Source organism: Poecilia reticulata, linkage group LG8, assembly GCF_000633615.1.
Source record: "Poecilia reticulata strain Guanapo linkage group LG8, Guppy_female_1.0+MT, whole genome shotgun sequence".
Lineage (NCBI taxonomy): Eukaryota > Metazoa > Chordata > Actinopteri > Cyprinodontiformes > Poeciliidae > Poecilia > Poecilia reticulata.
The window spans coordinates 10397121-10410811 of record NC_024338.1 but is presented as its reverse complement, the minus strand read 5'-3'; positions in this window follow the sequence as shown (position 1 = coordinate 10410811).

The following is a 13691-nucleotide window of genomic DNA, read 5'->3' as shown; positions in this document are numbered from 1 at the left end:
TACAGGAGGACAGACTTTAAAGGGGCAACATTGCGTAAAACGGACTTTTTTGAGATTTACATCATGTTATGGTGTTATTCCATCATCAAAAACACACCCAGAGTGTTGCTTTGACGCTTTCATGCTTGTGAAATTCTTATCTTAAATCTACTGTGGCAAACCATTCAGGTTTGGAAAACAATTGGGGGGGGGAGGGGGGGAGGGGACACCAAGCTCTGTCTCAGCTCCTTCAGACTAGCCAGCAGCAATTAGCACACACCTGGTGGAGCTAGCAACGCATCTGAAGAGCTCGTTATAGGAGTCGCTCCTCAGTGAAACTGGTAAAAACATTGTCAAAGGGTTAGTAGAGGAGTCATGTTGTGATGACAGAGTTCTGGAAAGAGGACTTTCTTAAAGCGACAGAGACCCAATTACAAGGTCAGTTTTTATTGATTTTTATAACAACTGAAGGTAACATAGTTACTTGCTTGGGGTAATAAATGATATCATGTGGTCAGAAAACACATGATACTTGCCTCTTTGTTGCCTGACTTTGAACACCATTTTGTTTTTCAGGTTATGATTCTTTATTTGGTTGTAAATCACTATTCATTTTTGTGTAACAGCATTATGAGTGAAGCTCCAGGATTTCCCAGAGTTTGCTCTTTGACACACTGGGAAACTGTCCAGCACATCTTGCCCTGGTCATCTGGAGCAGATCCCCGGAGCCCTGAATCAGATAAAAGCTGCATATATCATGGGCTGAGGAGTGTTTAGGTAACCCTCACGAGAAGAACGACTGTGATATATTACAGTCGGTCCACTGGGATGGAAAATATCTCACCTTGAAAGCTCTACACTGACACATCTATGAGTCCTTGAACGTGAAACCTAATTAATCATCACCTGGAATGACAAAAATGGCCGCTGGAGGTGAATAAAGGAGATAAAAATAAAACACATATCACGTATTGTAAGAAAGTCTCATGTAGTATCATCCAATCAGTCAGTCGCAACATGACAACTTCCCAAATGCACTGATTTCCAAATAACATATAGCAGTCAGTTCCAGTTAGGGATCCTAGCATGAAATATTCATAGAAAATCATTTTTCAAAATCCGACTGCACACTGGAGCTTGAAGGGCTCGCGACGCGTCACACCGCCAACCTCATGCTGAAAACCGACGTGTCGACATCCGATCAAAAGTAAGACAATAAAGTTAACTTGTCCCTGTTTTTGCACAAAGTTTCTGGGGTGGCGCCTGTCACTTTAGATTGTTTGCCAATTTGTAGCTTGGTAAATATGAAGAAGTTGCACGAATGTTTGTTTATCGGCACGGAGGAAGCCCTTTTGATAATTAAGTCAGAACAGCGGAGAGGGAGAGCGCGGGAACAAGCAGAAGAATGTGTGAAGGGAGAACACAATGCGAACTGCGAGAGCGCGTTGAACTCCTTCTCACAGCCGGAGCTCGGTTCTGAGAAAGTCGAGGTGGGGGAAAAAAATGTGAGAGCGGCAGAAAACGTCTGTGGGGTGGAGGGGGAGAGGGGTGAATGTCAGAGCTGTAAAGACGAAGCGAGCGGGGGAACAGAAATAGCTGAGGCCCATTATCGTCACCTCCACCTGTCTGGCTGTCACACCTCTAATTACCGCTGCAAATAGCAGTGTGAACGTGTGTGAGTGCAGAAGTTTGTCTTTGTGTGGATCAGAGTTGTTTTTTTTCCTTGTAAAGGTTGCATGTTGAGTCACTGTACTTCGTTGCTCATACTTTTTGTTTATCTCTTTCTGTGTGTGTGTGTGTGTGTGTGTGTGTGTGTGTGTGTGCGTGGAGATTATAGCTTTCCTGTTAACCACCTAGCAGCAGGACGCAGCCTGCTGAGAGAAGCTTAAGATAATCAAATCCTTCCTGTAATGTGACAGCAGCATTTCCGTAAAAACACTATCACTACTAAACTGTTGAATTTCCTTCTCTGAGCTCGTGTGTGTGTGTGTGTGTGTGTGTGTGTGTGTGTGTGTGTGTGTGTGTGTGTGTGTGTGTGTGTGTGTGTGTGCGCGCGTGTGTGTGGGTGGTACGGCAGACTGGGGAAGGCACGCAAACACAATCTTGACCACAGACGTTTTGCAGAAGGACACGGCGAGTTCGTGGAAGAACGCCGCGTCGCCGATGTAGGTCAGGCGGAGAACTGCAAAGTTCTCGGACCAGAACCGCGATGCAGCGGCACGGTGTCGGCCCATCCACTCATCCCAACACACACGCACGCAAGGGGATGCACGCTGTCATACACACACACACACACACACACACACAGGCAGAGTGTTTGAATCTGGGTCATTCACGAAGTGGAAACATTACTGACCTTTTCGCCACAAACAGGTATGTCTTAATAAATTAGAATATCACAGACAAGTAGCATTGTTTCACATATTCAACTGGGGGAAAATAAAGAAAGTTATACGTTTTATTGAGGAAAAGCTAGATATTTACACATATTGTATAGAAAAATAGACATATAATCTCTTCTACAAATTTTGACACCAATGCTTGGTCTTCATACGGATCAGGGTTCTGTGTCCCAGACGTCATTTTGGTATAAAACAGACAACACGATAGAAACAAACTTAAAATTAACCCTGCTAGTTTCTGGTAAGTCAGAATCTTTATCTACACTAGTGACAAAAGTCATTGGAAGAAGTCATCACTCCAAACAGAACGTAAAAAACCCAAATTGTAGTTTGCCAATATTTTCTGAGATGAAAAAAACATTTTTTTTTTTCATGTCCAGACATGTCTAACCAAAACTGAATGTTTGCTTATATTGATCATATTTATAATTTGAGAAGCCTGGGAATACTGTAGCAACTGTGAAGCACAGGGGTGGCAGCGTCATGGTTAGTTGCAGGAGGGGGCAATTCACAAAATAGATGAGGAGGATTGTCAAGAAGGCAGCTGTCGGAGAACCACCTCAGCAAAACCATGGACTAATGACCTCCAGGTGTTTCTTCTTCTTTTCTCAAATTATGCTAAGTAATAATAGCAGGAAACCAAAGACTAACCCATGTGATCCACAGAAGGTGGAGGATGGAGAGTCCCAGGTTCGGGTGGTGTGCCAGATGTCCAGAGGAGCAGTAGGAGAATCAACAACATTTGCTTAATTTCTACTCGTCTGGGAGACGTTTGGACTAGATGTTACTGTTTAACCTTCCTGCGGTCTCAGTGCGACGCTCAGCAAGAGCGCAGCAGATGTCACGGTCGGCCAATCAGCTGACCCGTCAGCTCTTCAGTTCGCGAAACCACAAAAAGAAGCTTGTAAACTGGCAACCCAGCCAGCACCGCACATACAGTACAAAGTTCAGGCTCTTGGAAATACAGGAGGGTTCAAACTTTACTCATTCAATTTTAGCTTACAGAAAAAAATACCAAGATGCCAAATGAGCAAAAGCAAACAGACCGGTAACATTTAGGCTTTGACGTGCCCAATCGCACACACTCACACAGATGTGCGCTACGTACAAGAAGTTTTGACACAAAATATCTTTTTTTTGCCACTATTTTGTTAATAAAGAGGGTTAGATGATAAAAAAAAGTCCATTGAGCAATTATATTTTCTTTTAAAGGAAAATCTGAAGGTACGCACAAAGCGCATGCAGCCGATGAGCAGCAGGCGCTACTGGTGTTATGAACAAACTAGTCAGTAGGCTGACATGTCTGGATTAAAAAATCTTTTTTTTTTCTTCTTTTTTTTTGAAAGTGGATCTGGACTTTTTATTAACTGTAAGTTACTGTCACTAACATTAATTAAAATAAAAAACTTGAAATATATCCATGTGTCTCATTTATATCAGACACAAGTTTCACTCTGCACTAAAAAAAAAAAAAATTTACTCTTTGATTCTATTCTAATTTCCTGAGAGGAGCACGTACACAACAAATTCATTGACAACAACGCGGGTGTGACCTGACACACACCGAGTGAGGAGGAAGATGAGCCGAGGCCTCGCTCTGATCCGTGTGTGTGTCCTCCGTCCACCTCCGTGTTCCCTCCGCTGGAACTCTTTTATGTTCCCGCAACCTTGTCGGGCTCCGTGTGTAAACTGCGGAGGCAGCATCATATGGCACCTGACAGCTTCCATACTTTGTGCCTCTGCTCAACAAACCTGCTGAACCGCTGCCAAAAGAACGAGAGCGGAGAGAGGAGGCGCCTCGGCGTTTACCATCTGTTTACGACTCTGAGCACTTCATCTCGTCCGGGTCTGTGTCAGGTTTACGTTTGATGTCGTAAGGCTTCGTGTCCGTCTTTGCCCTTTAAACGTGGAGTTACTGCCCTCCGCCGCATAGGTGGTTCTGTCTGAGAACAGTGAGTAAAACCTCTGCAGAGAGAGAATAGAAAAACGACGCAGGTCTGAACACCCGAGGCTGAACGGGGGGTTTTAATTGATTGGTTATGTCATGGGCCTGTGGGCTCGCGCCAGCAGGAGGTTTTCATGTCATAACTCGCTTTTCACACTGTCACAGTGTCAAAAATGTGATAGAAAATGTATAAGAGAATCTAATCGTTTGTACTTAAAAGAGAAAATCAATACCTCTTTCCACTGGTGCCAAAAAAATTCAAACCCCTATGCTACTAAAGTTTTAATAACGTTATCCGACATTTATTACTTTGGTTATTTTGTAGATGTTTTTGCTTCCACAGAAATGGACATTTTTAGTTGTAGATATTTTAGGGTAAAACGTTTCCCTCTTTCTACCTTCTAAGGAACAGGAACGAAGGAACGTTTATTTTTAAACGTGGCTCCTGTGGTTTTCTTTCATCAAGTTAAAGCTCTACAGTTTAAACCGCAGTGGATTTTACCCAACTGTCTTTGCAGGATTGTTTTAATTCAGCCATGTTATGTGACTCCCTATGAAATGCAGCACTTGAGTTCAGATTGTGACTAAGTCACTGTGAAATTTTGATCTTCCTTAAAATACAGATATCTTATTTTAGCCGTTCAACATTTTCTGAATGCTTGGAATTTAAAACGACAAGCTGAATGCCACACAACTTCCCTGTCTGAGAGCAGAGCTCATCAGATTCAGATTGTCCTGAAGCATCAAACGAGCCCCAGATCATTACACCGCCACCACCGTGTTTGACTGTTGATGTGATTTTCTTTTTGTCTGAAATCCTGTGTTTGTTTTATGACAGGTCTAATGGTGCACACACCTTGAAAAAGTTACACTTCTGGTTCCATCAAACCACTGAGTATTTTATCAAAGTTTTTTTTCCCTGATGTTGTGGATGCAATCATTATCATTAGGAATAATAATAATAATAATGTATTTACATCCGAGCTCACATCAGGGTAAACCCTGGATACATCAAACTGGTATTTTTCCAGTTCACTCTCTCCACCCCCCCGTGTGTCACGTGACAACAGTTCGCGGTGCTGCAAGATGTACGACTGGGATGCAGGTGTTGCCTGACCTGCCTTTTGCTAACTGGAGCACGAGGTGCCCTGAAATACAGCAGCACAGAGGGGAGCAACCAAGACATTCAATCAAAATCAGCAAAGTTTAGGAAAACAGAAACGTGAGGATGTTGATATCTTCCTTAAGAATGGAAGAAAGTATTTCACTGAAAACAAATCGTACAAGTATTGGTCATGGGCAGCTTATTGCTGTGATTACGTAGATAGTTGTCAATATGTTTATTTGCAATGAATCATTGTAAAAATTAAACAGGATCAGCGTGAAACAAAATAAAATCAAATCATATAGTTTCTGTATTCCTGGTTTTAAAATGGTGGACCTCAGGCCTTTCCCAAACGCTGCTTACGCTTCTAGAATATACTCAACTTGACAAAAACCAGGCCAATTTATTTCTCGGGTCTTGATTGGATGCTTCTCTTCATCAGCCGAAAAAAAGGGTTTTGCTTTGTTCCAACATTTGGAAGAATCAAATAGTTCAGGAACTCAGTAAGTCTTGTTAAGCTCTTCTGGAGCCACTTTGAAACACTCATTCATTTCAGACCATTTTATGTCTGCGCAGATGATTTTCACGTGTCTGACCTATTCCTCTGAGAAGAAATGAAGCTTGTTAGGACTCAACCAGGAACCATCGAGGCTCAAACCTGCCCACGTGGCATGGAGCAAGAAGAAACATTTCACCTGGTCCAACGACACACAATTAATCTAAAATGCTCAGATTCCCTGCTGGGAAAGCCAGACGGATGAACACAGCTGTTCAGCACGGCAGAGGGAGCGTAGTGCTGAGGCCCGGCGATTCTTTGGACAAATAAGGCAGATTAATGAAGAAAAAAGGGCTACATCTGCAGCTGAATGACACTTAAACGGTGAAACTTAAACATAAATTAATTGGAAAAAATAGGGGAAAACTTTCAACACAACTTTAAAATAGAAACTATGTCTAAAACTAAAACAAGTTAAATAAAATCTATTTGTTCTGGCAGCAACAGCTGCAACGTGCAAAGCAACATTTGTTCACACTGTAAAAAAACAACAAACAAACGTTACAGTGTTTACTGTATAAACACAGTAAAATCCGTATTTATATGGTCAAATGTATATATTAAGATTTATATGATAAAGTTCTGTGGTTGCCACAATAAAATTGTTAAAAACTGTAAAAAAATTTTTTAAAAAAAAAGTATTTTGCCCATAAATACTCTTAATTTACAGTATATTAGATATGTCTCTAATTTACGGTAAAATATCGACAGCTGAGGTTGCCAGAATTTTACTATTTTTCCCGTACATATATGGTAAAATTCTGGCAACCACAGCTGCCGATATTTTACCGTAAATTAGAGATTATTTATTTTTATTTTTTACCATTGTTGTAACAACAATGTCCTGGCTCAAATCTTTACCAGTGTGTATGCACAAACCCCTCAGATGCGCATGTTTGTTTTTTTTACAGGTTACTCCGTCTTCCTGCAAAAAACCCCCCACAAAAACATGCATGAAAGTTAAACGGCATCTAGAAAGAAAACGGTTTGTCTCATCGCCAGGATTTCTGCGTGAGGCTCCTGCTGGCCTAATCTGCTCTGCTTTATTAATTCAAACACAAACCTCAAGTCTGCTTTCACACGTTCGCTAATTGCTTAAATAATCAGAATTAGCACACAGGTTAAAGCGTCTCATTAGAGAGATAAACATATCGTTCGTTTCTATCCTTTCGGGCGAGATGTCGGCGGTCGTAATTTGTTTCACGGCGTTCGTCTTATCATGCTGTCCACATTCCCAATAAAGCCCCTTTTGGAGACACACAACCTTTTGTGCTTTCAGGGCAGCAGCCCGCCGCAAGTTAAGTCGGGACTGCAGCCACAGAATGATAAGAGTGTCCGTTATACGCTCTGCATGCTCTGCATGATCAATGGGAGGACTGCCTTCCTCTCACCCGCTCTCTGTCGAGCATGTTGGGCGGCAGCTGCAATACTCCCTAAGAGTGAAGATCAAGGTAGGGAGCTTATCCTCCTCCTGTTCAGCAAATGCATATGTCCCCATGACAACAGATTGAAGGTGGAGCTCAAAATCGTATTATTTTCCCCTCTTATCTCTGCTTTCTTCTCTCTCTTTCTTTTTTCTGGCAAAACTTTTAAGTCCTACCTACAGAGCCTTTACGGGCTTTTGAGCGTGTGGGTGTTCAACGTTTGCTTTTTTTTTTTTTTTTTTTTTTAAGGGAAGTTTGACGAAATGTGCAAGACAAAAAAAAAAAAGAGTACACCCAATCTGCCTTTGTTTTGGTTACCTGATTTGTCCACTTTCTTCCTTCCAGAGGTGGGATGTGTTTGCTTGGTGCATGAATAGTTGACCAAGCAGTTGAGCAAGAGAAGCAACTGATTCTTCCCCCAGCTTCAAGAGTCTGACATTGCTGTCAGTCAAACAGACGTACTGAGATGTGGTGGTGGTAGCACTGCCTAACACAGTCTGCACTTTCCTAGGATGAAGGAGTTAAAGATCTTAGAGATTATTTTTCAGAAGGTCTTATGTTTTTGTTTTTTGGGGTTTTTTTCCCCAGAATTTGTTGCCTGGTGAGTTCCTGGAAAGTAAATTATCCAGTGAAGTTTTTTGAAAGTGCTGGGTAAGTTACAAGAAAGTTTCCAGTAAGTTCACGGAAGTTACAGCGAGGTTTATGCTAAGTTATAAAAAAAGTGTCTTACAGAAGTTGAGCACTGGTTTCTATTACCAGGGCACACAAAACGTTGTCAATATTACGCTTATATAAGAAGAAAAAAAACTATTTTACAACTGCAGTGTTTCCGTTAAATAAGAAACACAATTAAAATCACGACTAAGTTTGTCATTTAAAAAACATGCACCGCCATCATCCTCCTACCACTTCCTGTCATCTTCTTCGTCTTTTCCGCCAGTGGTAACATCCTGTTGTTGATAAAATGACTCATGTATTTAAAAAAAAATTGTTTCTGTTAAAAGTTTTGCAAAATACATTCATTTAGTTACATCGTAGTGCAAAAAAAAGTCTTATTAAAAATTCAACTTTTATTTTATTTTTCCAAAATTGGAGTGGTTTCAGTTAGATTTATTTTTATAAATCCAATGAAATACATTTTTATTTCAAAGTTGAACTCTCTTGTGAATTTGGAAAATATGACAAAGAAAACTCACAATAAACCTAAAAAGAAATCTCAGTGCAGTTACAATAGTTGGGGATTTCATGTAAAGTTTTGCGTGCAGGGAAACGGGCTCTTTGAACGTCAGCTTCCGCGATCGGAGATAAGCGGCTCGGTCACTTCCTGTCTGTTGAACATGGCATTTTACTCTCGGTGCTTGTTGGACTTGCCCAAGGTAACAATTAATGACACAAAAATCCGAAGCTCCAACATGTAAGCTGGAGAAAGGTTTTAAGATGTACGCCTCGTCATACTTTCACAGACACGATGGTGAGTTTGACTTTAAACTTTGTGGCTAACTTTAGCTTATGCTACTAGGTAATATTCTCGGATATTGTCTTGCAAAAATGTGCTATTTAAGTATCTAAACATTCTAACAGATAATGTTTTTACCTTATTTTGTACTGTGTTTATTGTTGTTAGTGTCAAACAGAGTACAGAGGGGAGGTTACAATTTGGGCTTTTTGCTTCCGAAGCCTGACGAAGCACAACAAGCCTCATAGCTTAAAACTAGGGCAGCACTGATATCAGAGTTCTAGTTCAGCTGACTGTTCAGGTTTAGAGTTGTTGCTTTTAGAAAATATGGCCGTGTTCCTTAAGGTCTTCGTGTTATTTAGCTTTATTACTTTATTACTTTTGCATGCTTCTTGTGAAGAGCTCAGATAGGACGGTGTTTACAGAAGTGATAACAGGCGGATCAGTTGCTCGGCTCTCTGGCTCTGGTCTGCTCTCTCGTTCCCATAAACTCGCTCTTTCAGGCTGAATACAGAAGTGATTCCATGGAAATAATTCAGGGAGGCTCCTTTATTTACCATCCATATCCCCGGTAGTTTTAGGCTGAAGAAGCTGATCCGGAGTGAAGTGAAGGCTGAAAACTTTGCTTTAGTTTTAACTGGTAGCGACGAATATTTGCAATTCAGGATCGCTTGGAAATCCATGAAAACTTAAAAGCCCATTATATTTGGAAGACAACAATGTTCATGGTATTGCTTTATTTGCTTCTGAAAAACGACTTTGTCTTTCCTAGCTGTCATGGTAACTCAAAGAGGAAGCAAGAAAGCCACATTTCGCTCATGCGGATGTGACGTCAGCGCCGAAGGTAGCAAAGAGCCCATTAGCCAAGTAAAAAGTTTTGTTTTCCTGTGTAAAATGTTTTGGTCCTCCCACAGCAGTGCTGAAACGCTTCACTAATGATTGCGACATGAACACTGTCCGGTATCGGAGCAGTGTTTACCTCTGCAGCACATGAGGCAAACAGGGTCATCGAAAAAGCTTTCCACGCTGCTGCCTTTATAGTTTTCCAGCATGGGCCACATTGATTCCCGATACATGTGTCAGCAGACAGAGGGATTTGTGCCACGCAGCAGCAAACTGTTAAGCAGAGAGCCAGAGACGAAGCACAGAAGAGGCTCTTGCAGTATGGCATGCGAATGTGCAGCTGGGTGTGATGCAACCAATCAACATGCAGAGGCGTTTTTCGCTTCGATTGTTGCGCAGGAACGTTGCGTCACCACAAAATGCTGCGTGTTTTAGAGCTGTCGGTGCAATACGAAAGGACTACCTGTAAACGTTAGCTTTCCTACTGGCTAGTTATAGGCTAACTTATAGGTTTGATTTAGGTTGTGAGAGAAATAATATATTCTGTCTTACTGACATTTTTAAAAAAAACAATAACTTATATCCCCTTTACCAGTGTGTGTCTCTGTGTCGTCTTGCACCCTCCCAAGAATCCCCTCGCTGGTGTCGACAAACAAATGCACCTCTCTCGAATGATGCTAGCTTATTTTCAGGTTGTATAACTAGCTGGTGTTTTCCTGCTGTACTACTTTCCTGTTCCCAATTCCCAGTGATGCATTCATATTTTTGTCGCCTTGTCTTGGCAGCGAAGAACATGAATAGACTGGTGATTTCGATTTTCAAACTTACCTGAGTTGCTTGTCAAATGTGACGGTTTTATGATGGAGTGGAAAACCCATCCAGGCATCACTCAGCCTCTGGTGGGAAAACAGCTGCCTCCGTGTAATCCTGAGGACTATAAAACGTGTATGGAAAATTCATCGGTAAAGGTGAATCGTGTATATTTGGCGGCAGCAAAGCATTCGTTCATTTTTTTCATGATACTCTTTAGGACTGTTGGTATTTCGGATTGGGTGACACATGTAAAGCACATTTTGTTCTTCAACTGTAATCAGCTGCTTTTCTCCTACCACATCTTTGAGCGTTTTTCTGCATCTTTCTCCAAAAAAACAAAACAAAAAAAAAACAAACAAAAGACGTCAACACAGATGAAATTTGGGACGACCGAACCAAAACGCGTACGCTAACAACATACCGGAGTCGAGAACAGACGAGGGTAAGCCACAAACCGCAGAGAAGAAACATCCAGCTGGGCCGTGTACACAGTGTTCTCTCTGCAATCAGCCAGAAAAGGTCAAGCAATTCTTTGGTGCAAGAGACGGGGAATAGCAAAGAAAGGTAGCGGCACGCCGAGGAAAGAGAAAGCTGACATTGTCCTTCGAGATATTGTTTGTAAAAGCCTCAAGGAATCCGCTTTGTCGTTTTATGTGGAACAAAAGATGAGATACAAACCTCATTACTACCTAAAAACGCATTGAAAAAAAGAAAACAAATATAGATTCGACCAGCAAGCTGTAAACTGTACTCGCTTTCCTTTAAATGCTCGGCGAAGAAGGGGCATTAATAAGGGGCATTAATTCCTGCTGCGTAAAGATAAATGTGATTAAATCTAATGGGATATATGGTTCAGCTATCTAAGATTATTACTGCTATTATTCCAAAGCGAAGAACGGCTCACGTTGTGTTTTACCCGCAATTACAAAGCAGAAAGTCAGAAACTGAACAGCAGTAAAATGGAGATTTGTCCCATCAGCAGATTTCCACGCATCACTTCAAGACCACAGATTAAGGAGAATGTTCTTCAACTATTTATAATTAGCTACCCTTTAATTTCTGCTTATGCCATGGCTTTCTAGAGCTGATATACAAACAGAATACGAACAAAATGACAACCGGCTTGCTGGATGTGAATCGACAAGCAACAAAAGCGAACATGTTCTTGTCGGTGTATGCATTTCTTTTTTTTCTTTTTTTCCTCTCCTTCCCTTCCCCTCCTGTGCCCGGACGGAGGCTGAGAAAGTGCCGACACAGTTCGGGTTGAGGGGTACGGCATGTTGAGGGGTTGCGGGGGCCGACATTGGAGCAACAATACAACACGCATTAAAGCTAAAGGTGTCACTGCGGCCTGCTGTGAGGAGCTGAGCTGATCGCGAGAACACAGCTCCCATTACGGATCACGGCGTAGGAGATGTGAGGGAAGATGAACCGAGACGATGCGAAAACAATGCGAGAGGGAATACAAAAACAAGCCACTCGGTTTATCTCGCTAATTCACTGTAAATCCTAACATGATGCAGCAAAATCTGCTCTTCCACAAACAAACCATCGGAAATCCAGACAGATTGAAAGACGTTAAAAGCAAACAAGCTTCTGATTTAGAAACTGTAGAGCACGTGTCACTGTCTGTAGCTTATAAGGAATCCACTCCCAGCTTTTTTCCACTGCCCTGTTTGCACCAGTCCAGACTCAACCAAGCAGTAGATTTACCAAAGTCTTGACGTGCAACCAATGTTGTTTAGCTGTTTTTTTTAAACAAAAGTATTATTATTTATCTTAGCAGGTATAATTTTTAGAGTAAAAATTTTGCATTGACAGAGTACCAAGCTTCGCAACCTGGCTTTTGGATTTTAAAACAGCCTTTGGATGTAGCAGCGTCGGCGAGGTGTTGCCGCACACAACGCAGCAGCTTATTCCTCGTGCTGACTCCAGCAACATTTAAGTTTCAGTTTGACTTGGTGTATCTTTGTTTATCCTGTTGTAGAAACAGAGACATGACTCTCTGTTTAATAATTTAAGAGTGTTGCACAGAGCAACGTTAAGACAGGAAACCTTGGGTAACTGACATTTATGTAGACAAGATATTACAGCTCAACTCAACAGGGAAAACTCGCTGACAGCTAGAGAAGCATCATAAAGAACCCGACGGCTCTAAAATCTCCAGATCTTGGTGTGGCAGCACATGTCTAAAAATGCCTTTGGAGGAAACGAGTTATTTAAAAGTTTCACCTTAAGTCACACAAGATCTAAACTAATCTGCTTTGAGCGGACAACAAATATCCCCAGATTCTGTTCCGATGCTCTGACGGTGCAGGAGTTTTCACGGCTTAGCCTTTTCACGTTTGAGACTATAAGCCAAAAAGTTTGGGATGAATTCTCTTGAGATCGCCAAGATTGACCCAAATTTCTCAGCAATCCAGTCACTTTAAGCGCGTTGGATGCGGAATGGCCGCCTGGAGCGAGACGGAGACGATGGGAGATTGCAAAGACAAATGGATGGGAGATAAGAGTTGTGTAATCTGCGGGACAGATCGGAGGGTGTTAGGCCGAGGAAGAATAAAGTGAGAAAATAGGTGAGACTCTATATTTAACTGAAGAGCTTCTGTTTGGAAACTTGCAGAAGGTGGAGGATCTGTTGAGCCTTCCTTAGGAAAAGAAAAACCCTTACATGTAGACAAACACACACGTTCTGTTAAATGATGCGCCACAATTAGCGCAGAACAGATCAAAATCCGACCACTTGATGCCCAGGAGAGCGTCCGCCATCTCCGTCTCACGGCTAGGACTCATTACATTAATGTGATCATTATTCAGACATTGACCTTATCAGGTGGTGATTTATTGCTGAATACCCTGCAGGATTATTATCATCATCCCTTCCAACCTCGCCGAGTTGGACCGCCGTATCTCTGTATCAAATTAGAATCACTTCGTCATTAGAGTCTCTGTTAGCAGTATTGCAGGAGAAGGCGGGTCGTAATATAAACTTTACCAGCAGGTTATGGCTTCTACTTTTCAGGCCTGCAAAACTTCAAAATATTAGAAATTCAACCCTGAATTTAAACTCCCTAAAAGTGTGTTAAATACTTCATACTGTCTGGTGAAAATATGTTTTTTGGGGACACACCAATGTGAAAATTTGGGCCGCTATCAATTGCCAATGAT